The sequence below is a fragment of the Macaca thibetana genome, chromosome 1 (assembly GCF_024542745.1).
Source record: "Macaca thibetana thibetana isolate TM-01 chromosome 1, ASM2454274v1, whole genome shotgun sequence".
Classification (NCBI taxonomy): Eukaryota; Metazoa; Chordata; class Mammalia; order Primates; family Cercopithecidae; genus Macaca; species Macaca thibetana.
In genome coordinates this window covers 216,180,853-216,204,498 of record NC_065578.1, presented here as the reverse complement: position 1 = coordinate 216,204,498, position 23,646 = coordinate 216,180,853, and the positions used below count along the sequence as shown (strand labels likewise).

Sequence of the window (23,646 nt, the reverse complement as noted above, 5' to 3'; positions counted from 1 at the left end):
TTCACACTGCTGGAGAAGCAAAGTCTCCAGGACGTTTTCATCTTGCAAAACTGAAACCTTCGTATTAAACAATCACTTCCCATTTTCCCTCTTCCAACCCCTGGCAACCACCATTCTACTTGCCGTATTTATGAGTTTGACCATTTTAGATACCTCATATAAGTGGGATCACACAATATTCGTCCTTTTGTAACTGGCATATTTCACTCAGCATAATGTCCTCCACTTTCATCCGTGCTGTGCCATGTGTTGGAATTTCCTTCCTTTTTATGGTTGAGTAATATTCCACTATCGGTATTTCCACATTCTATATGTCTTTTCGTCCATCGATGGGCACTCAGATTGCTTCTACCTTTCAGCTATGGTGAGTGAGGCTGCTGTGAACATGGGTGTAGTTTCTTTTTCACTCACAGCACACAGAATTAACTTTGAAAGCTCTAAAGCCCACCAGCCGAAGGCTGATTTTCCCCTCAGCACTCGCCTATAGTGAGTGGGGATGTTTCTAAACAGCAATGAAGTGCCCCTGAGAACCAATCCTGAGGCTGTTCTGTTTCAGAAAAACAAGAAAACTTTTTTTTTTTTTTTTTTTTTTTTTTTTTTTTTTCTGGGCTGGGTGCGGTGGCTCACGCCTGTCATCCCAGCACTTTGGGAGGCTGAGACGGGCGGATCACGAGGTCAGGAGATCGAGGCCATCCTGGCTAACACGGTGAAACCCCGTCTCTACTAAAAATACAAAAAAATAGCTGGGCATGGCAGCGGGCGCCTGTAGTCCCAGCTACTCGGGAGGCTGAGGCAGGAGAATGGCGTGAACCCAGGGGACAGAGGTTGCAGTGAGCTGAGATCGTGCCATTGCACCCCAGCCTGGGTGAGAGTGAGACTCCATCTCAAAAAAAAAAAAAGCTTTTTTTTTTTTTTGAGACAATCTCTGTCTGTTGTCCAGGCTGAAGTGCAATGGCGTGATCTCGGCTCACTGCAGCCTCCGCCCCCTGGGTTCAAGAGATTCTCCTGCCTCAGCCTCCCTAGTAGCTGGGATTATAGGCACCTGCCACCACGCCCAGTTAACGGGGTTTCACTGTGTTAGCCAAGATGGTCTCGATCTCCTGACCTCGTGATCCGCCTGCCTTGGCCTCCCAAAGTGCTGAGATTACAGGTGTGCACCACCACACCTGGCTAATTTTTGTATTTTTAGTAGAGATGGGGTTTCACTATGTTGGCCGGGTTGGTCTTGAACTCCTGACCTCAGGTTATTCGCCTGCCTTGGCTTCCCAAAGTGTTGGGATTACAGGCGTGAGCCACGGCACCCAGCCAGGAACTCTTTTAAAGTAAATATGACTACAGGAGAAGCCCTTTTCTCCAACGTGACCAGCATCAATGATTGGTGAGTGAATGAAGTCAAAGTGAGAATTTAAAAAAAAAAAAAAGATCTATATCAAATATTCTAACCTAAAACATAAGGTGAATATTGTTTTTGCTGATCTCTGAATGCAAGGCCAAAGTCTTCTCTTTGAGTATGGATCAGTTGAGTGGAATTCTGTGTACTTTCTTGTGTAAACACACTGATAATTCATCATAAGCGGTATCCAGTCTTGGTTACATAAGTGGAATAAGAATTTAGACAGATGCTAAACAATCTGAGTGCCAAATCCTTTCAGGTTATCACAATTTTTTTATTTTACTTTATCAAGATGGTGTCTCATTCTTTCGACCAGGCTGAAGTGCAGTGGCACCATCTTGGTTCACTGCAACCTCCCCCTCCAGGGTTCAAGCGATTCTCCTGTGTCAGCCTCCTGAGTAACTGGGATTACAGGTGCCGCCACCACGCCTGGCTAATTTTTGTATTTTAGTAGAGAAGGGGTTTCACCATGCTGGCCAGGCTGGTCTCGAACTCCTGACCTCAGGTGATCTGCCCACCTTGGTCTCCCAAAGTGCTGGGATTACAGGTGTGAACCACTGCGCCTGGCCTATTTGTGTTTTTGATTATACTTTTTGAGTGAATGTGAACTGATAGCTCATTGTGCTTTTAATTTGCATTTTCCTAATGGGGCATTTTTCAGTATCTTTTTTTTTTTTCTTTTTAAGATGGAATCTCATTATGTTGCCCAGGCTGATCTCAAATTCCCAGGCGCAAGTGATCCTGCCACCTCAGCTTCCTGAGTAGCTGGGATTGCAGGTGCACCACTGTGGCCACTGAACATCTTTTCATGTGCTTATTGGCTGCTTGTATATTTCTTTGGAGCAATGTCTCTTCAGATTTTTGACTATTTTAAGATTCTGCTATTTGTCTTTCTTTTTCTTTCTTTCTTTTTTTTTTTTTTTTTTCAAGTCTGGTGAACAGGAAGTAGTGTTATTTTTCTTTTTGAGTTGTAATAATTCTTTATGTTTTGGATACAAGTCCTTTATCAGCTATATGATGTGCCAATATTTTCTCCCAGTCTGTGGATTGGCTTTTTCACTTTCTTTTTTATTTTAATACATTTTTTATTTTTTTGAGACAGGGTCTGTCTCTGTTGCCCAGACTGGAGTGCAGTGGCGCGATCATAGCTCACTGCAGCCTTGACCTCCAGGGCTCAGGTCATCCTCCCCTGCCTCAGCCTCCAGAGTAGCTGGGACCGTAGGTGCATGACGTCATGCTCTGCTGCTTTTTGTATTTTTTTTTTGGAAGAGATAGGGTTTCACCATGTGGCCCAGGCTGGTCTTGAACTCCTGGGCTCCAGCAATCCACCCACTTTGGCCTCCCAAATTGTTGGCATTACAGGCATGAGCCACCCCACCCAGTCTTTTATTTTTAATTTTTTTTTGAGTTGAGGTCTTGCTCTGTTGCCCAGGCTGGAGTGCAGTGGCACCATTATGGCCCACTGTAGCCTCAACCTCCTGGTATCAAGCAATCCTCCTGCCTCAGCCTCCAGAAGAGCTGGGATCACTCTGTGTAACGAGCCTTGTAATAAGACACTGTGCCCAGCCCTTTTCACTTCCTTCATGGCATCTTTTGGAGCAGAAAAATGTCTAACTTTGATGAAGTCCAATTTATCTACTGTTTTCTTTGTCTCTTGTGCTTTTGGTGTCATAGCTAAGAAGGCTTTGCCTAACCTAAAGGCATGAAGCTTTCCTGTTGTGTTTTCTCCTATAAGTTTTGTGGGTTTTGCTTTTATATTTAGGCCTATGATCCATTTGGAGTTTTTTGTGTATGGTGTAAGGAAGAGGACGTCCAGTTGTCCTCGTACAACTTGCTGAAAGGATGATTCTCTCCCCATTGGATGGTCTTGGCACTCTTGTCAAAAACCAATGGACCATAAACGTGAGGATTTATTTCTGAACACTCCACTCAACTCCATTCAATTCCATTCATCCATATGTCTGTCCTTATGTCCATTGCACACTGTCTTGATTTCTGAACTCTGTACTGTTTTGAACTTGCGAAGTGCGAGTCCTCCAACTCTGTTCTTTTTCAAGATTGTTTTGGCTATTCTGGGTCCCTTGCATTTCCGTATGAATTCTAAGATCAGCTTGTCAAAAAAGTCAGCTGAGATTTTTTTTTTCTTTACAATCTCAGCTGAGATTTTGATAGGAATTGTATTGAATCTGTCGATTAATGTGGGGAGTATCGCCATGTTAACAATATTGATTCTTTCCATCCGTAATGTGGGATGTCTATTTATTTAGTTCATCTTTGATTCCTTCCAACAATGTGTTGTAATTTTCAGAGCGCACATTTTGTATTTATTTTGTTACATTCATTCCTGAGTATTTTATTCTTTTCAATGCAATTATAAATAGAACTGTTTTCTTAAGTTTACATTTGCACCGTCCATTGCTAGTATATAGAAATACAATTGATTTTTGTATATTAACATTGTGCCCTGCCACTGAACCTATTTATTAATTCCAGTAATAATTTAGTGGATTCCTTAGGATTTTCTGTATGTGAGATTATGTCATTTCAAATAGAGATAGTATTGCTTGTTCCTTGCCAGCCAGATACCTTTCATCATTTTCTTGCCTAATTGCTCTCCCATCAGATATTTAGGGCTGTTGTTATCATCTGGATTGGCTGAGTCCTTGACATTCCAAATGTTACACATTTAGAGCCATGGGCAGATGTTTGGGCTTCTGGGCTAAGCAGAGCTTTCCTTTTGACAAGCTGACAGCCCGTTCCAGACTGAGGATATCACCTTTTCCCCCAAGCTCTGCTAATTAATGTTTCAGTTGAGGAGTGATCTGTGGTCATTTTCCTCCACAGTCAAAGCAGGTCTCACGCCTTTGAATCCCCAAAGGCACACACACCCTGCAGCTCACGCATGAGGGTCTCTCTGCCGCGGCCATTGCCTTCAGCCACCTCAGTCTTCTTTTTCAGTACTCTCTGCTAATCTCTGCCACTCAGCCGCTCTCCCAGGACCGAGCTCCTTTTCTCTGAATACTTAACAACACACTGGAACAGTTCGAAAACTTTTGACAGTAGAGAAATGTGGGTGTATTCTCATGCTGAACTCACAGGAAAGATGTAGGATCCGTGAGATGCTGATGCAACGAAGTGTCAATCGTGCACGTGAACACACACACACACACACGCACACACACGAGTCGGATTTCCTGACAGAGGGCAGAAACTCTCCACGACTGTCATGGGAGGGAGCAGAGATTTTATCTTCTCTCATGTCACTTTTTGCACAGAACCCACTGCTGTGACATGTGTAGGCAGCAGGCCTCATCCCAGGGAACAGCCCGGCGACCTGGGAGCCAGCATTTCTGAGCCACTTGCAAGCAGAGCGGGCAGGCCCACAGGTGCGCTGCCCACCTAGGAAGCAGAGCAGGGCGGGATGGCCGCCTTCCCCTTCACTGCTTGGGAATCTTGCCATCCGTCCAGCAGGGTGGCCGGGAATACACCAACAGTGGTGATTTTTCCGGCACTGACGATTGTTTGGGGTGAGCCGTGGGCTGCTCTGTCTTCAGCTCTCCTGCCGAATAGAATTCAGCCCATGTCTCTGAAGCGCCAATGCCCAGCGCAGAGCAGCTCCGTCCCACATCAGTCGCCCACGCCGCTCTGGGCTCTTCCTCAGTGACGGGGAGAATGAGGGGAGAGTCTGCTGAGCATTTGCTTCCTCGCTGTCCACGGTGAGAGTTTATTTTCCTGGCCAATCTTTGCAGTTAAACTGATCACACTGCAATCTGTAGTCTGACAGGGTGGTAAGCTTTGCATCCAATTTGTGCATAAAATGGTAATATTACGAGCACTAGGTGGGGGAGCTTAACAGTTCAGAAAGAAAGGACTTCACTTCCCTCCTCAGCTGTTTACCCCTCAGGCCTGAGAGGCTGATTCTTCTCACAGGGAGTAGCCAAAGGAGTCACCCCACCCCCCAAACCACCTCCTTCCACCGTAAGTGGAATGGCACTTCCTGCCCTTGGCATAGCATCTGCTGCAGATGATGGCGGGCCTCCATTTGCCGTTGAAGTCCAGGAGTAAAACCATATATGGTTGCATCAATTAAAAGTCACTCTTGAATTCAGTGCTAATAAAACTTCCTGCAATGATGGAACTATTCCGTAGCTGCATCGTCTAACATGGTGGTCACCAGCCATACGCGGATACTGAGCACTTGAAATGCTGCCCGTCATTCTGAAGAACTGAATTTTTAATTTTATTTCCTTTTTTTTTTTTGGTGGTGGGGGGTGTGGTTTGAGATGGAGCCTCGCTCTGTTGCCCAGGCTGGAGTACAGTGGTGCAATCTCGGCTCACTGCAAGCTCCGCCTCCCAGGTTCAAGTGATTCTCCTGCCTCAGCTTCCCGAGTAGCTGGGATTATAGGTGCCCGCCACCACGCCCGGCTAATTTTAGTATTTTTAGTAGAGACGGGGTTTTACCATGCTAGCCAGGTTGGTCTCAAACTCCCGACCTCAGGCAATTCGCCCACCTCGGCCTCCCAAAGTACTGGGATTATAGGTGTGAGCCACCACACCCAGCCTTTAATTTTATTTCATTTGAACTTCATTTATTTAGAGACAGGGCCTGCTGAGTCGCCTAGGCTAGAGTGCAGTGGCATGATCACAACTCACTGCAGCCTCAATCTCCCAGGCTCAAGTGATCCTTTCACCTCAGCTCCCGGAGTAGCTGGGACCACAGGTGTGCACCACCACACTCACCTAATTAAAACAATTTTTTTTTGTGGAGACGGGGGTCTCACTATGTTGCCCAGGCTGGTCTTGAACTCCTGAGCTCAAGCGATCCTCCTGCCTAGGCCTCCCAAAGTGCTGGGATTACAGGTGTGAGCCACCATCCCAGCCATTTAATTTGTTTCTTTTTTTTTCTGACAGAGTCTTGCTGTGTTGCCCAGGCTGGAGTGCAGTGGCACAATCGATCTCAGCTCACTGTAACCTCTGTCTCCTGGGATCAAGTATTCTCCTGCCTCAGCCTCCCAAGTAGCTGGGACTACAGGTGTGCACCACCATGCCCAGCTAATTTTTGTATTTTTTACCAAAGGTGGGGCTTCACCATGTTGCCCAGGCTTGTCTTTAACTCCTAAACTCAAGTGATCCTTCTGCCTCGGGCCCCCAAAGTGTTGGGATTACAGGTGTGGGCCACCACGCCTGGCCTCTAGACATTTAAATTTAAGGAGTCACATATTGGCTGGGCACGGTGGCTCATGCCTGTAATCCCAGAACTTTGGAAGGTCAAGGCAGGAGGATCACTTGAGTTCAGGAGTTCAAGACAAGCCTGGGCAATGTGGTGAAACCCCGTCTCTGCCAAAAATACAAAAACAGCCCGTTGTGGTGGCTTGAGTCTGTGGTCCCAGCTACTTGGGAGGCTGAGGTGGAAGAATCGCTTGAGCCTGGTAGGTGGGGGTTGCAGTGAGCCGAGATCGCACCACTCTACTTCATCCTGGGTGACAGAGTGAGACTCCAGAATCACATATGGCCAGTGGCTATGGTATCAGACAGCACAGCTCTGTATAGAAAACATAGACACCAGAGGCCTCGCAAGTCAAAGACACGTCTACTCTTGGGACCGTGTTGCATTAAAAAAGGTATCATCTTAAAAAGTTTGAGAGATCTAAATACATTTAAGTGTTTTTTTTTCTTTTTGCTAATGAGGTGAAAGAGTATCAATTCCCTTAAAAAATTTAACCACCAGGCAAAGGTCTTTTTGCAAAGAAAAATTTGGAGTGTTTTAAAAATAATGAGTTTTGTTTTTCTAAGAATTGTATCCTAATAAGTAGAAATTTAACAACAAAAATAAAAAGGTTTTGGGGATTGTGGAAATAATATATGAACAGGGATTATAGTTACAAATGACATAGAATTTGGATTGATCTGAATACTGTCTTTCTTTCTATATAAAGCCTTCTTTCATCTGTCTGCATTTTCCTGAGAAATGAAGTGGTAAAACTCTGCGGCAATAACTTGGATATATGTTAGCTGGGCTATACCAGCGGTTCTCGGCCTTAGTGGTACATTGGAATCATCTGGGCTAGACCAGTGGTTTTTTTTTTTTTTTTTTTTTTTTTTTTTTTTTTTTTTTTTTTTTCAGTCTTAGTGGTACATTGGAATCATCTGTGCATCTTCACTAAAACACTGGTGCCTGGGCCCCATCCTCAGAAATTCTCATTGAATTCTATCCATGCTCAGCCCAGACCAAACTTTCTAATGACTTCACTCACTAATTACTGATCCAACGCCTCACCACCAAGTGATTCTAATATCCAGCCAGGGCTGAGAGCCTCCACACCTGGCAAATTTTTGAATTTTTTGTGGAGAGGGGGTTTCGTCATGTTGCCCAGGTTGGTCTCAAACTCTTGAGCTCAAGCGATCCTCCCACCTTGCCCTCCCAAAGTGCTGGGATTACGGGCATGAACCACCGCACCCGGCCTGTTTCTCTTTTGTAAATTACCCAGTCTGTGGCATTCTGTCACCGCAACAGAAAGCAAACTAAGACAGTTGGTTTATGATGCAGAAGAGCATCTACTTTTTCTAGCTTCAGGAAAAGAGCGTACGTCCCTCCTTCTCATCTTGAAGATTCTTTCACCAGGCGTTAGAGCACAGCCTGCAGTTTTCAGGGCTGAGTGCTTGAATCCCATCAACAAGCACTGAGGAGGAGGATGGAAGCAAGCTGAGAAGCAGAAGACTTTAAATATAGCTACATTTTTTTAAAGGGCAGAGAGGTGTATTAACAAGAGCAGTGTGGGGCTTGCAATATTTTGCCACTGCAGTGTAGACCTGTCAGTTCCCAGCCGTCTGGCCAGCTGCCCCATTTCCCCGTGGAGTTTGAGGCATCCATATGAAAGCGCCGTTTTCGTGGCTGTTTCCATCACAGACTTCTCACCAGAAAGCTGCAGGTACTCTGTGACTGGACACACCAGGATATGCCACTTTTTTTTTTTTTTTTTTTTTTTTGAGACAGTCTCGCTCTGTCACCCAGGCTGGAGTGCAGTAGCATGATCTTGGTTCACTGCAACCTCCACCTCCCAGGTTCCAGCGATTCTCCTGCCTCAGCCTCCCAAGTAGCTGGGATGACAGGCATGTGCCACCATGCCCGGCTAATTTTTGTATTTTTAGTAGAGATGGGGTTTCGCCATGTTGGCCTGGCTAGTTTCGAACTCTGACCTCAGGTGATCCGCCCGCCTCGGCCTTCCGAAGTGCTGGGATCTGTGAGCCGCCATGCCCAGCCTGGGCTATGCCAGTCTTTAAGGATCTGTCCTGAGGAGCGGTCACAGCTTCTTTGGAGAAGCCTGCTCCTGTGGCTCCGCCGCCTCATCACACAAGACTGCCATAGGTTGACTTGGCCCCTTGTTGTAGCTCAAGCACAGTTCTTCCCCTGTGGGCTTCTATGGAGATAGCGAGCAACCAGTTTGGGTCCTTGCAATCATCAACAAGCTGTTTTTAAATCGTCTGTGAAATTCTTCCCAAGTCAGGAGCCGAGAACCTACAGCTGCTGTAACTTTTTTTTTTTTCTTTTTTAAAGAGATGAGGTCTTGCTCTGTTGTCCAGCCTGGAGTGCAGGATGGTCATATGGGGTGATTATAGCTCACTGCAGCCTCAAACTCCTGAACTCAAGCCATTTTCCTGCCTCAGCTTCCCCGGTAGCTGGGACTGCAGGCATGTGTCACCACATCCAGCTAATTTTTAATCTGTTTTTAGAGATGGGGGGATAGTTATGTGGTCCAGGCTGGTCTCAAACTCTTGGGCTGAAGGGATCCTCCAACCTCGGCTTCAGGAGCGACTGGGATTACAGGTGTGAGCCACCACACCCATCTTCCTATAATTTTTCTTACTAAGAAAAAGAATCTCCATTCTCCAAGTGCCTGCTCTGTGTCATGCACTCTACTAAGTACTTTAACGCACTGTTTCATTTAAGCCTTCAGTAGTCATATGAAGTAGGTAGCATTATTCTCATTTTACTGGTTAAGAAACTGAGGTTTACGGCCGTGCGCGGTGGCTCAAACCTGTCATCTCAGCACTTTGGAAAGCTGAGGCGGATGGATCACTAGGTCAGGAGATCGAGACCATCCTGGCTAACATGGTGAAACCCCGTCTCTACTAAATAATACAAAAAACTAGCCGGGCGAGGTGGTGGGCGCCTATAGCCCCAGCTATTCGGGAGGCCGAGGCAGGAGAATGGTGTGAACCCGGGAGGCGGAGCTTGCAGTGAGCTGAGATCTGGCCACTGCACTCCAGCCTGGGCGACAGAGCGAGACTCCGTTTCAAAAAAAAAGACACTGAGGTTTAGTCTCATTTAAGACTGTTTCATTTAAGCCTTCAGTAGTCCTGTGAAGTAGGTAGCATTATTCTCATTTTACTGGTTAAGAAACTGAGGTTTAGCCTCATTTAAGGGTGTTTCATTTAAGCCTTCAGTAGTCCTGTGAAGGAGGTAGCATTATTCTCATTTTACTGGTTAAGAAACTGAGGTTTAGGCCAGGCACGGTGGCTCACACTTGTAATCCCAGCCCTTTGGGAGGCTGAGGCGGGTGGATCACTTGAGGTCAGAAGTTTGAGACCAGCCCCACCAACAAGGTGAAATCCCATCTGTACTAAAAATACAAAAATTAGCTGGGTGTGGTAGCACATGCCTGTAATCCCAGCTACTTGGAAGGCTGAGGCAGGAGAATAGCTTGAACCTGAGAGGTGGAGGTTGCAGTGAGCTGAGATCACGCCACTGCACTCCAGCCTGGACAAGAGTGAGACTGGGTCTCAAAAAAAAAAAAAAAAAGAAAAAAGAAAAGAAAAAAGAAACTGAGATTTAGCAAGAGGAAATGTTTTTCCCAGTGTGAAAATCTGAAGTGCCAGAGGCTGAGGTCAGCCCGGGCCCTGCTGGCTCCCTCCGCACACTCTTCACTGCCTTGCTGTTTCTGTGGTGGCTTGAAGGAAGGGAAGTCGGAGAGGGGCCGGACTGCAGTCGTTTCTCTGCGGTACATGAGGGTGAGGCTCTGAAAACCATCGTCATGGGTGACTACTAAGATAGTCAGGCTATGGTATCATTCCACTTGCTTCAGCCTAGACCTTCCTGTCCATGAAACTGTACACATTCGCGATCACTCCCCATATGGCTGCCGTGAACGCCCGTGGATGTCGGGACCTGGCAGTGACCCAAACAGAGAAAAAACCCCACTCCCAATGGCATTTTAGAGGGGAGACAGACAATTAACAAGATTAGCAAGTACAGCATATGGTATTTATTTATTTATTTATTTGAGGCAAAATCTTGCTCTGTCGCCCAGGCTGGAGTGCAATGGCACGATCTTGGCTCACTGCAACCTCCACCTCCCAGGTTCAAGCGATTCTCCTGCCTCAGCCACCCAAATAGTTGGGATTACAGGCACCTGCCACCACGCCTGGCTAATTGTTGTATTTTTAGTAGAGACGGGATTTCACCATGTTGGCCAGGCTGGTCTTGAACTCCTGACCTGAAGTGATCTGCGTGTCTCGGCCTCCCAAAGTGCTGGGATTACAGGCGTGAGCCACTGTGCCCAGTTACATATAGTATGTTTGATGGCAGTAGTGCTAAGGAGAAAAAACAGCAGGCGGGGTGAACAATAAATGCTGGAGAAGGGTGAGCCTTTTTAGAGTGGCCTGTCTGGGGCAGAGCAGCCCGGGCAGAGGGAGTGGAAAGCACCAGCCCTAAAGCCTGGTCCGTGCTCAAGGGGGGTCAGCGTGGCTGCAGCAGAGGGGGTGGGGGCCAGCAGGGAAGAGCGCGGAGAGATAAGAGGCGGAGTCAGGTAGGGGCTGCAGGCCCACGCTAAGGTCTACGGCTTTTCTCTAACTGAAAATGCCTTTAGAGAAGGCTTTTAAGGAGGGGAGTGACAGAATTGAATCAGATGGTTCTGAAAACTGCTGAGAGTAGGTTGCAGCGGGGCGAGGACAGAGCCGTGGGGCCTGTTAGGACACTACTGAAGTAACCCAGGTGAGGAATGACGGTGGCAGTGGGGAAGATGGAAAGGAATTAGGTTTGGATGTATTTTGAAGGTATTGCTAACAAGACTTCCTAATGAGCTGGCTGCGTGGGGTGAGAGAAGGCAAGTTGAGGAATGTCTTTGGTCTGAGCAACTAGAAGAATAAAGTTGCCTTGAACTGAAATGGGGAGACTGCCAAAAGGCCGGCTGAGTGGAGAGCTGGGAGCTCCGTGAGGCTGGAGACACCCAGTGTCTAATGGCAGTGGGTAGGTGGGTGTGGAGCTCAGGGGAAAGGGTCTCCCTGAAGATAAAAATTAGAGAATCAGGTCAGGAGCAGTGGGTCACGCCTGTAATCCCAGCACTTTGGGAGGTCGAGGCAGGCGAATCACTTGAGGTCAGGAGTTCGAGACCAGCCTGGCCAACATGGTGAAACCCCGTCTCTACAAAAATACAAAAATTAGCCGGGCATGGTGGCAGGTGCCTGTAATCCCAGTTACTTGGGCTACTCGGGAGGCTGAGGCAGGAGAATCACTTGAATCCAGGAGGCGGAGGTTGCAATGAGCCAAGATCACGCCACTGCACTCCAGCCTGGGCGACAGAGCAAAACTCTGTCTCCAAAAAAAATTAGAGAATCATCATTATATCCATCATATCTGTCTACACCTATCAGATACACAGTATTTAAAGCCATAAGACAAGCTGAGATTTCCTCAGTGTTGAGTATAGTTATGCAAGAGAACGGCCGAGGACTGAGCCCTGCAGCACACTGACAATTAGAGATCAAGGACAGGAGGATAGGAAAACACCAACAAGGCCAGGTGCGGCGGCTCGTGCCTGTAATCCCAGCACTTTATGAGGCTGAGGTGGGAGGACAGCTTGAGGCCAGCTTGGGCAACATAGCGAGACCTCATCTCTATTAAATATTTAAAAATTAGCCAGGTGTGGTCGTGGGCACCTGTGGTCCCAGCTACTTGGGAGGCTGAAGTGGGAGGATCACTGGAGCCCAGGAGGTCAAGGCTGCAGTGAACTTTGACTGGGCCACTGCACTCCATCCTGGGTGACAAGGCAAGACCTTGTCTCAAAACCACCACCACCACCACCAAAACCAATAAAGTGCTTGAGAGAGGGCGTCTAGAAAGGCAGGAGGAGAACCGGGAGAGAGCAGCATCCTGGAAGCCGAGAGAAGAAAGCGGTTCAAGGAGGAGATGCGTCAGTTGCATGTCACGTCACCAACGGGTCAAGCAAGAAGAGTGACCGTGGAATTCACCAGTGACCTGCACACCTGTTTAGTGGCATGGCCGGGGCAAAAGCCCAGTTGTGGTGAATTTGAGCGAGGCCCGGGGGAGAGAAATCGGAGGCGGTGGAGGAAGGGCACCCTCCATTCTTTGAAGGAGTTTTGTCGTAAAAGAAAGTAGAGAAACGGAGTGGAAGCTGGAGGGGAAAGTGAAGTGAAGAGAGCTTTGCTTTTTTTCTTCTTCAGACGGGAGAAATACAGTGTGTTTATGAGCGGATGGGACTAACTCAATCGAGAAGGAAAACGTGGAGGTGCAGGAGAGAGAAGACAGCTGCAGGAGCTATGTCCGCGAGTGGGCCGGAGGAGCTGGGGTCCCATCCCACGGAGGGGCCGGCGGGGGCAGGGCAGCTCACCCACGCCGCGGGGAGAAGGTTGAGTGCTCGGACACAGACACGCGGGGTGGGTGGACACGCTGGTGAGAGCGCGTAGGAGCTCTTTTCTGATGGCTGCGATGTTCTTGGTGAAGTAGGAAGCGAAGTTGCTGAAAGGGAGGAGGGGGAGGAGGTGGTGAAGGTGTAGGGAGAGAAGAGAAGGTATGAAATCATCACCTGGGAGAGTGGGAGACAGAAAAGACAAGAGAAGTATAATATGTTTGTGGAGCATCATTCAGGGCCCACGGGATTTTTATCAGCAATGTAAAGGGTGAACAGAGGCTGACTGAGTTTGTTCTCCAGCCATGGGGCGGTGCAGGCCCAGAGTGGCTGGAGAGCTCCATTCAACCAGAGTTGTGGTTTCATCAGGAGAGAGCCTGAAAGCGAGAGAGAGGTGAGGAAGTCAGGGGGTCTAAGCAGATGAATGACCATAGTGACTGGATCAGGAGGGAGGGGAGGACGTGGGGGCTGGGGGACAGTGAGAAGGTGGCGAGGTCTCTACAGGGCAGGACTGTAGGTCTTGGTGGACTCATAGGGTTGCTGGAATTGCGGTGCTGAGGGAGTGAGCTGGACAGATAGAGGACATGGTCAGGAGTGACTGGAGAGCGGGTGTGGGGGCTGTAGGTCTGGATAATGAGGAGGTTAAGGGTATGAGTCTGGGTGGCTGAAAGGGGAGGGGAGGAGGTTCTGGGCCTGGGCAGCCAGGGTTGCTCAGGCTACACTGACGGGTGCTCCTGTGAGCACTGCTGTCCTCTGGAGAGCCTCTAGTGAGCGTCATGCTCTCTGTGTGCAGGTGCCAGCAGCTTTGCTTGGGGAAGGGACCTCATAGGTGCCATTGGGGCATAAAGGACAAGAAGGACAGATGAGAGAAAGGAGAGGGGCAAAACAATCTGGTTTACGGTGAGCACCCCATTTATAATCCCCCTGCTTCACTGTGTCTTCCACTCTGTAACCACAGGCCATTGATGGCTGGTTCTCGAGTGAACGAGTCATCTACTCAAGGAGACAATTCGTGTGAGCGTGCAGCCTCGAAGCACAGCCAGGCTGGAAGCCCAGCCGCACTGAAGGACACTGTGCTAGAAAACTAGCTTTCCCTTTCCTCGAATTCCCAGGGCTTCGCAGGGTTTGTGTTATGCTAGACACTTGTGGGTGGGGAGCCAACAGTGGTGTGTCCTGTCCCGGGATAGGTGGCTGAGAAGGGTGTGTTTTGGGGGCAGGATAGATAGGTTTAACCCCACCGGTCACCACCGGTTACAGCAGCTGAGGTGAGCTGCTTGTGTCTGCTGGAATCCTCAGTTTGCATGGGTGTCCTCCAAAGCTGTCCCTCCCTGGGGACCTGCAGACCTGGGCAGCTCCTAACTCTGCCTGGGAGTCGGCCGTGCTGTCTCCGGCATGGTACAAACATCTCTGTAAGTTACTGTGCTCTTTGCCGTGAAAAAGTCTAGTGCTCTCACTGTGTTAGCATTTTACACCCACCCTCCATCTCTCTGCTGTGATAACCATGTGGGGTGGTGTCCACTGAACTGAAGAGGGATTTGATGTACTTGACTTGATGTCAAGAGGCATTGTACTTTGGGAAGTCGCTTACCTCTCTTGGGCCTAGGTTTCTCGATCTGTAGAAATGAGTAATAATTTATGTTTTTCCATAGAGCTGCTAAGATGCTCAAATGAGATATTTATGAAAGTGCTTTGTAAACTGCACGCTGTAAAAACAGGTTACCTGTTATGTCTTATCTTTGTAGAAATAACAGCAAACAAGTACAAGAAAGAGAGAGAGAGAGACAGCAAGAATTACAGCCTGTATGGAAGACGACTCTAAATAATGTAAGTCTTAGAGGAGCCAGCCATCCTAGACCAGATTCCCATAAAAATCAAACCAGGAAAAAATAAAGAGGAGAAGTTAAAGTTCACTGCTGGAAAACCATGTTTTTCTCCCTGTGGGAGAGGTTATTATTTTAGTGCAGGAAGAGAACTATAATTCGTTTTCCCAATCAGAGCCTTCTGAGGCGTTGCCATGATTCACAGGCTATGACTCACTTATTAGAGTTCTCGCTAGTGTATTACCAATAGTTTATATTCCTTAAAAAGGAGATAAGATGAAGAAGAGAGATTACATAATTATTTTTATTTCAGCTTATACCTTGGGTTTATCTGACATGATAATTTCACACAAAAAAAGTTTCTCTCCACCTGCAAAGGAAAAAAAATTCTCATTACTTTTTTTCAGAAATCACATTTCCAAAATGCTTGTTAACCTCAGTACTTTTGCTGTCACACTTGGTAAACTACTGTGAAGGAAATTAATTTCTTTCGTTATTATTATTATTTTATTTGAGACTGAGTTTCACTCTTGTTACCCAGGCTGGAGTGCAGTGGCGCAATCTCTGCTCACTGCAACCTCCACCTCCCAGGTTCAAGCGATTCTGCTGCCTCAGCCTCCCAAGTAGCTGGGATTACGGGTTCCCGCCACCACGCCTGGCTAATTTTTTGTGTTTTTAGGAGAGACGGGATTTCACTATGTAGGCCAGGCTGGTCTTGAACTCCTGACCTCGTGGCCCACCTGCCTTGACCTCCCAAAGTGCTGGGATTACAGGCATGAGCCACCGTGCCCAACTGTTATTTTTTTTTTTTTTTTAAGAAACTGGGTCTCACTCTGTCACCCAGGCTGGAGTGAGGTGGTGTGATCATAGCTCACTGTAACCTCAAACTCCCAGGCTCAAGCAATCCTCCTGCCTCAGCCTCCTGAGTAGCTAGGACTACAGTCACACACCACCCCACCTGGCTGATTTATTTATTTATTTATACTTTTGTGGAGACAGAGGTGTTGCTTTGTTGCCTAGGCTGGTCTTCCCTTCAAGCAATCCTCTTGCCTCAGCCTCTAAAAGTGCTGGGATTACAGGGTTAAGTCACTGTACCTTGCCAGAAATTATGATTTTTTTTTTTTGAGATGGAGTTTTGCTCTGTTGCCCAGGCTAGAGTGCAATGGCGCGATCTTGGCTCACTGCAACCTCTACCTCCCAGGTTCAAGCGATTCTCCTGCCTCAGCCTCCTGAGTAGCTGAAATTACAGGCATGTGCCACCATACCCAGCTAATTTTTGTATTTTTAGTAGAGATGGGGTTTCACCATGTTGGCCAGGCTGGTCTCAAACTCCTGGCCTCAAGTGATCCACCCGCCTGGGCCTCCCAAAGTGCTGGGATTACAGGCGTGAGCCACCACTCCTGGTCCAGAAATTTTTCTAAAGTCAGCATAAAAATAAATCAGTGTGAAACACCCCAACCCATAAGATTTCTTCACTATCAATAGCCATTCTAAAATACATTCATTAGATATTTTTGAATTATGTTATTGTGAATTATATTTTTCAAAATTAAAAAAATCCACCAGTTCATCAAAACACAAGTAAATAGTCTTTTCTACCACCCACTCATGTCATCAAAAAGATCAATCAAATATAGTATAAACATCAAGCCAGACACACTGAAGTTATTAGAATGGCTGGGTGTGGGGGCTTATGCCTGTGCTTTGGGAGGCTGAGGTGGGAGGATCACTTGAGTCCAGGAGTTTGAGACCAGCCTGGGCAACAGAGCAAGATCCCATCTCTACAAAATACACAAAAATTAGCTGGGCATAGCGGTGTGTGCCTGTGGTCCCAGCTACTCAGGAGGCTGAGGTGGGAGGATCACTTGAGCCTGGAGGTCGAGGCTGCAGTAATTGTGCCATTGCACTCCAGCTTGGGCAACAGGTGAGACCATGTCTCAAAAAAAAAGAAATGAACATTTCTTTATTCCATTTCATTGATGTCAAGCTCACATAATCACAAATATTCTAATCTGGGAGATTCAAAACCTGTTGATGATTTGAATGTTGTCTAGATTCTATTTAAGTATTTCCTGCAGGCTGTAAAGCTACACACTTCCCACAGAATAAAGGCGTTTATGTGCTTTTTGAGTTCAACCACTTTGACTGCATTAGGCCGGGTCTACACTGACTTCATAGGCTATTGAAATGATGATAATGATGAATGTATATTATTTACCTGAGTAACTACAGTGGTTTAGGCACTTTGCATGTATGTTATTTATTTATGTATTTTTTGAGACAGAGTCTCGCTCTGTTGCCCAGGCTAGAGTGCCATGGTGCAAACCTGGCTGACTGCCACCTCAACCTCCTGGGCTAAAGCAGTCTTCCCACCTCATGCTCCCAATTAGCTGAGACTACAGGCGTGCACCACCATGCCTGGCTAATTTTTTTTTTTTTTTTTTTTTTTGAGACGGAGTCTCGCTCTGTTGCTCAGGCTGGAGTGCAGTGGCACAATCTTGGCTCACTGCAACCTTCACTTCCTGGGTTCCAGCGATTCTCCTGCCTCAGCCTCCCAAGTAGCTGGGATTACAGGTGTGTGCCACCACGCCTGCTAATTTTTGTATTTATAGTAGAGACGGGGTTTCACCATATTGGCCAGGCTGGTCTTGAACTCCTGACTTCATGATCCACCTACCTCAGCCTCCCACAGTGCTGGGATTACAGGTGTGAGCCACCTCGCCTGGCCCCGGCTAATTTTTTATTAATACTTTTTTGTAGAGATGGTGTCTTGCTATGTTGCCTAGGCTGGTTTTGAAATCTTGGGCTCAAGAAATCCTTTTGCCTTAGCCTTCCAAAGTGCAAGATTACAGTCATGAACCACCATGCCCAGCCTCATATACACATTTTAATTCATCCCACAATACCGAGTTTGAGAAAACAGCCTTAAAGAGGTTAAATCATCTACCAATGGTTACTCAGCAAGTAGGCGGGTGAGCCAGAATCCTAAACCATGTCAACCTTTTTCCATCATATGACACAACGCCTAAATAAATGTTCTACCAAATGCAAGGCTAAGCTGAATCTGAAGAATTTTAACAAGGCACTGGATTCAGACCAAAATTTTAATTTGGAGCCCAAATCATTTAGATCAGTTCTCTGCCTTGGTTAACCTAACCAGTGGATGTCTGCTTCACTGGGTGCCAGTGGATTTGGGTCTCAAAGAACATGCATTTGAAAAAATTAGGAGGAAAAAAAATCCTTTGGACAATATGTCTTTAAAAAAAATCAACCAAAACTCCCTTTGGGACTGTGATTTTCCCACAGAAACAGATAGGAATCAGGTCTTACATCAGTTTCTTGCTGCCCGGAAATTTCAAAGCAACAACGTTCAGAAGGAGACTGAGAAAGCACGACAGCAACAAAAATGGAAGGAACTAATTGGCTGCAAGTTTCTTGTGTGATGTGACTTCCCCTAGGTCATCTTTTCCTAGATTGATAGCTGTGGCACCTGCTGTGATTGGAATGGGCTCCTGTACTTTTGGCAGTGCAGGTCCCATAGCCAGAGCTCACTGTTGTCCTTTCTGTCAGGAACTTCTCTTGAGGCGAAAGAGATGCCCCTCGAACTAACTGGGCTTTAACGTAATGGAACCTGGACAGGATCCATGATCCAGCTTCCTATCCAGAGATTCTGAGAGGCTGAAGAATTCTAGCCAAGAATACATAAGCTTGTTGGAAGGAATTTAAAGCAATGTTATCTCCTAAAACATTCCACATGCCCACTCCCATCATCCCCAGTAAAACGTAATCCCAGCACTTTGGGAGACTAAGGTGGGCGGATTGGTTGAGGCCAGGAGTTTGAGACCAGCCTGGGCAACACGGTGAAACCCGTCTGCTGAGACCAGCTCAGTTGTGGAGACCCTAGCAGCAGCACTAGAGGAATTAAAGACACGTAGAAATATAGGGTGTGGAGTGGGAAATCAGGGGTCTCACAGCCTCCAGAGCTGAGATCCCTGAACAGAGATTTACCTACATATTTATTGACAGCAAGCCAGTGATAAGCATTGTTTCTATTGATTATAGATTTACTAAAAGTATTCCTTATGGGAAACAAAGGGATGGGCTGAAACAAAGGGATGGGTCTGGCTAGTTATCTGCAGCAGGAGCATGTCCTTAAGGCACAGATCGCTCATGCTATTGTTTGTGGTTTAAGAACGCCTTTAAGGGGTTTTCCACCCTGGGCGGGCCAGGTGTTCCTTGCCCTCATTCCGGTAAACCCACACCCTTCAGCTGGGCATCATGGCCATCACGAACATGTCACAGTGCTGCAGAGATTTTGTTTATGCTCAGTTTTGGGGCCAGTTTATGGCCAGATTTGGCATCCTGTTCCCAACACCCATCTCTACTAAAATTATAAAAATTAGCTGGGCATTGTAGTACACACCTGTAATCCCAGCTACTCGGGAGGTTGAGGCAGCAGAATCACTTGAACTCAGGAGGTGGAGTTTGCAGTGAGCCGAGATTGCACCACTGAACTCCAGCCTGGGTGACAGAGCAAGACTCTGTCTCAATAAACAAATAATGATGAATTGAAGCTTAGCATACATTCAGAAAAGGGCATCAATCCCTAGTGGATAGTTCAATAAATTCAATAAATTTTTACAAGGTGAACATACCTGTATAACCAACATCAAATCAGGAAATAAGACATTACCAATAACCAGAAGCCCCTTCAAGCCCCTTCTCTTTCTCTCTAGAGCAGACACTCTCCTGATTTTAATTGTTACGGAATATATTAATTTTGCCTGAGTTTATATTTTATATAATTAGAATTCAATGTTGTACCTTGTGCTGGTTAATTTTATTTGCCAATTTGACTGGGCCACAGGGTACCTAGACGTTTGGTTCAACGGTATTCTGTGTGTCTGTAAGAGTGTGTGTGGATGCCATTAAGAGTTGAACTGGTGGACTGAGTAAAGCAGATTGTGGGCCTCACCCATCAACTGAAGGCCTAAATATAACAAAAGGCTGCTCCTCCCAAGAGTCAAAAAATTCCTTCTGCCTGATTGACTGTTTTTCCTGCCTTTGGACTCAGACTAAAACCTCGGCTCTTCCTGGGTCTTGAGCCTACCAAACATTGGATTAAATCTTCATCATCGGCCGGGCGTGGTGGCTGACACCTGTAATCCCAGCACTTTGGGAGGCTGAGGCTGGTGGATCACTTGAGTTCATGAGTTCAAGACCAGTGTGGCCGGCCGGGCGCGGTGGCTCACGCCTGTAATCCCAGCACTTTGGGAGGCCGAGGCGGGCGGATCACAAGGTCAGGAGATCGAGACCACGGTGAAACCCCGTCTCTACTAAAAATACAAAAAAAAATTAGCCGGGCGCGGTGGCGGGCGCCTGTAGTCCCAGCTACTCAGGAGGCTGAGGCAGGAGAATGGCGTAAACCCAGGAGGCAGAGCTTGCAGTGAGCCGAGATCGCGCCACTGCACTCCAGCCTGGGCGACAGAGCGAGACTCCGTCTCAAAAAACAAAAACAAAACAAAACAAAACAAAACAAAAACAAAACAACAACAACAAAAAAAGACCAGTGTGGCCAACATGGTGAAACCCCGTCTCTACTAAAAATACAAAAATTAGCCAGGTGTGGTGGCACGTGCCTGTAATGCCAGCTACTTGGGAGGCTGAGGCAGGAGAATCGCTTGAACCCAGGAGGTGGAGGTTGCAATGAGCTGAGATCATGCCATTGCACTCCAGCCTGGGCAACAGAGTGAGGCTCTGTATCAAAAAAAACCCCCAAAAAAACAAAAACAAAAAACTTCACTATCAACTCTCCTGAGTCTCTAGCTTGCCAGCTGCAGATCTTGGGACTCCTTGACCTCCATGACTGTGTGAGCCAATTCCTTATGATACATCTCTTCATATATCTATTGCTATGGCTTGAATATTTGTCCCTTCTGAAACTTACATTGAAATTTAACCCCCCAGTGTGGCAGTATTGAGAAGTGGGGACTTTAAGAGGTGATTGGGTCGTGAGAACTCTGCCTTCATGAATGGATTAGCCGGATGTGGTGGCGGGCACCTGTAGTCCCAGCTACTTGGGAGGCTGAGGCAGGAGAATTGCTTGAACCTAGGAGGCGGAGGTTGCTGTGAGCCGAGATCGCACCACTGCACCCCAGTCTGGGCAACAAGAGCAAAACTTCATCTAAAAAATAAATAAATACAAATAAAAAAAATTACCCAGTTTTAGGTATTCTGTTATAAACAACAAAAAATGGACTAAGACATCTATATCTACATCCCTTCCCTATTAGTTCTGTTTCTCTGGAGAACACTCATACATACCCTGCTTGCTTTTGCATTTTTACTTAATGTAATGAACAAAGTCTGCCTTCATTAACAGACTTGAACTGAGCACCTACAGTATCTGGAGTGCTTACCAAGCCATCTGTCATGTCTTAAAAATGAAATGTTTATTTTCTCCAGCATGATAATATTGGTGGAATCAAAGCATCTAGAAGACCATGCATTCCATTTTAAATCTAGTTGAGATGGCATAATTCATACCTCCTCAAATTTGGACAATTATAAATGACTCAACCAGCAGGTGCCAAATTGCACCTATACCCTGAGTATACCTGAAGCAACCACTTAAACCCAAGCTAATAGCCAGATGTATGCTCACTGAATGGATAACTTACCTAACCTTGAGGTGAGTTAAGAATCAAACACACTCACAGTTTTAAAAAAATGTTTTTGAAGTGGATTTTATTATTTTATTTTTATTTATTTATTTTTTTGAGATGGAGTCTCACTCTGTCACCCAGGCTGGAGCTCAATGGCATGGTCTTGGCTCACTGCAACCTGCGCCTCCTGAGTTCAAGTGATTCTCCTGCCTCAGTCTCCTGAGTAGCTGGGACTACAGGCGCATGCCACCATGCCCGGCTAATTTTTGTATTTTCAGTAGAGACAAGGTTTTACTATGTTGGCCAAGCTGGTCTCGAACCCCTGACCTCATGATCTGCCTGCTTCGGCCTCCCAGAGTGCTGGGATTACAGGCATGAGCCACCATGCCAAGCCTGAAGTGGATTTTATGAATAAAGACTTTGTGGCTACCTGTTATCCTATGGAGTCCGATGTGGCCTTCACTTTAATACTTCCTCAAATAGATAGTAGTGAGATGGGAGAGACAGGAGAAATATACATCTGGGGTCAGTGAGTCACCACAAGCATTTCCATGATAATTCTCCACACTGGCCAATTGATCAATCATATATTGGAATATATATTGGAATATAATCCAAATGCTAGTCAAGGCCTCTGTGTCTACCTGGCTCCTGTTTGCATCTATCTCAAAACCTCACATTACCCTCCATAGAAATCTTGGCCCCTTCACTGGTTCCCAACAGAAATCTACCTAGACAGCTGGTTTTTGAGTTTTAATAGAATTTTACTGAGGGTTGCCAGGCGCGGTGGCTCCCGCCTATAATCCCAGCACTTTGAGAGGCCGAAGAGGGCAGATCACGAGGTCAGGAGATTGAGACCATCCTGCTAGCACGGTGAAACCCTGTCTGTACTAAAAATACAAAAAAATTAACTGGGCGTCATGGCGGGCGCCTGTAGTCCCAGCTACTCGGGAGACTGAGGCAGGAGAATGATGTGAACCTGGGAGGCGGAGCTTGCAGTGAGCTGAGATCACGCCACTGCACTCCAGCCTGGGCGACAGAGCAAGACTCCATCTCAAAAACAACAACAACAACAAAACAACCGAGGGTTTGGGGGTAGGGGCATCTCATTTTAATACAATATACAGCATCCCTGTCTCATTTCTCATTCTCTTTTTGCTTTTCCTTTTTCTCAGAAGCTCCTTAAAGTACTCTCCTGATCTTCTGGCAAATAATTCAGCAAACATCTTTCGTTGCTTGAGAATGCCCTGGGAGGCCTCCTCCTTATCCTCAGTAAGCTTGTCAGTGTGTTTCTTCCGAGCACATACAGCACTTTCCCAAAGAGATCTAATAAAATAAAAACTTTCCTCTTCTCATTATAACTTGAGTGATAACATGATTTCTATTGCTCAGCATTAGTCTAGGCCCAGGGAGATATATAGGAGAACAGAAGATGATTCCTACCCTCAACGCATTTAGAGTCCATGGAGAGATAATTACTAAGCATGAAATAGTTGGAGAATACTTCAGTGCCAGGCTATGTGGTAATGTCCATGCACTGGGGGTTAAGAACAGTGCCAGGTCAGCTCAGCTGAGCCGGGGGAAAACGATCTCCAGGTGGGTGTGTGGGGTGGGTTGAATTTGGTTTGGCTGCCTGGTGGGAGGAGCACAGTTCAGGGTAAGGGCACAGCATTAACAAAGTCAGGAGCGTGGCAAGAGGGAGTGTGAGTACTGACGAGAAATAAACCTGGTTGGGAGAATGGAGTGAAATTAGGGTGCTGAAAGCCAGAGACGTGGACTGTGGGACCAGTGATAATGGAGATTCCCCAGTGGTTCCTTGAGTAGAAAGTGACACACAGAAAACCACACCAAGAGGCCTTGCCTGACAGCCGCGTACAGGATGCACTGGAGGGGGACACGGAGACCATCTGCTACAACCAAGCCCTCAGGCCGACGTGTGGATGGTTGGGATTAGGAGGGGCAACGGGACGGGAGATTGAAAGGTGAATCTGGGCCGGGCGCGGTGGCTCAAGCCTGTAATCCCAGCACTTTGGGAGGCCGAGACGGGCGGATCACGAGGTCAGGAGATCGAGACCATCCTGGCTAACACAGTGAAAGCCCCGTCTCTACTAAAAATACAAAAA

The 23,646-nt window shown here is 46.9% G+C and overlaps 2 protein-coding genes and 1 long non-coding RNA gene across 3 annotated transcripts in view; 1 reads left to right on the top strand and 2 right to left on the bottom strand.

Moving 5' to 3' along the window:
- EFCAB2 (EF-hand calcium binding domain 2) overlaps positions 1 to 23,646 on the bottom strand; it is a 483,350-nt gene that overhangs the window by 320,998 nt on the left and 138,706 nt on the right. The gene's annotated exons all lie outside the window — the stretch shown is intronic.
- Positions 1 to 23,646, bottom strand: part of LOC126951220 (cytochrome c oxidase assembly protein COX20, mitochondrial) — a 213,754-nt gene that overhangs the window by 61,153 nt on the left and 128,955 nt on the right. The window lies entirely within an intron of this gene.
- Positions 13,174 to 22,878, top strand: LOC126951233 (uncharacterized). Its single transcript, XR_007724399.1, has 4 exons — positions 13,174 to 13,432; positions 14,781 to 14,862; positions 21,324 to 21,549; positions 22,699 to 22,878. It is a non-coding gene; the product is annotated as an uncharacterized LOC126951233 (long non-coding RNA).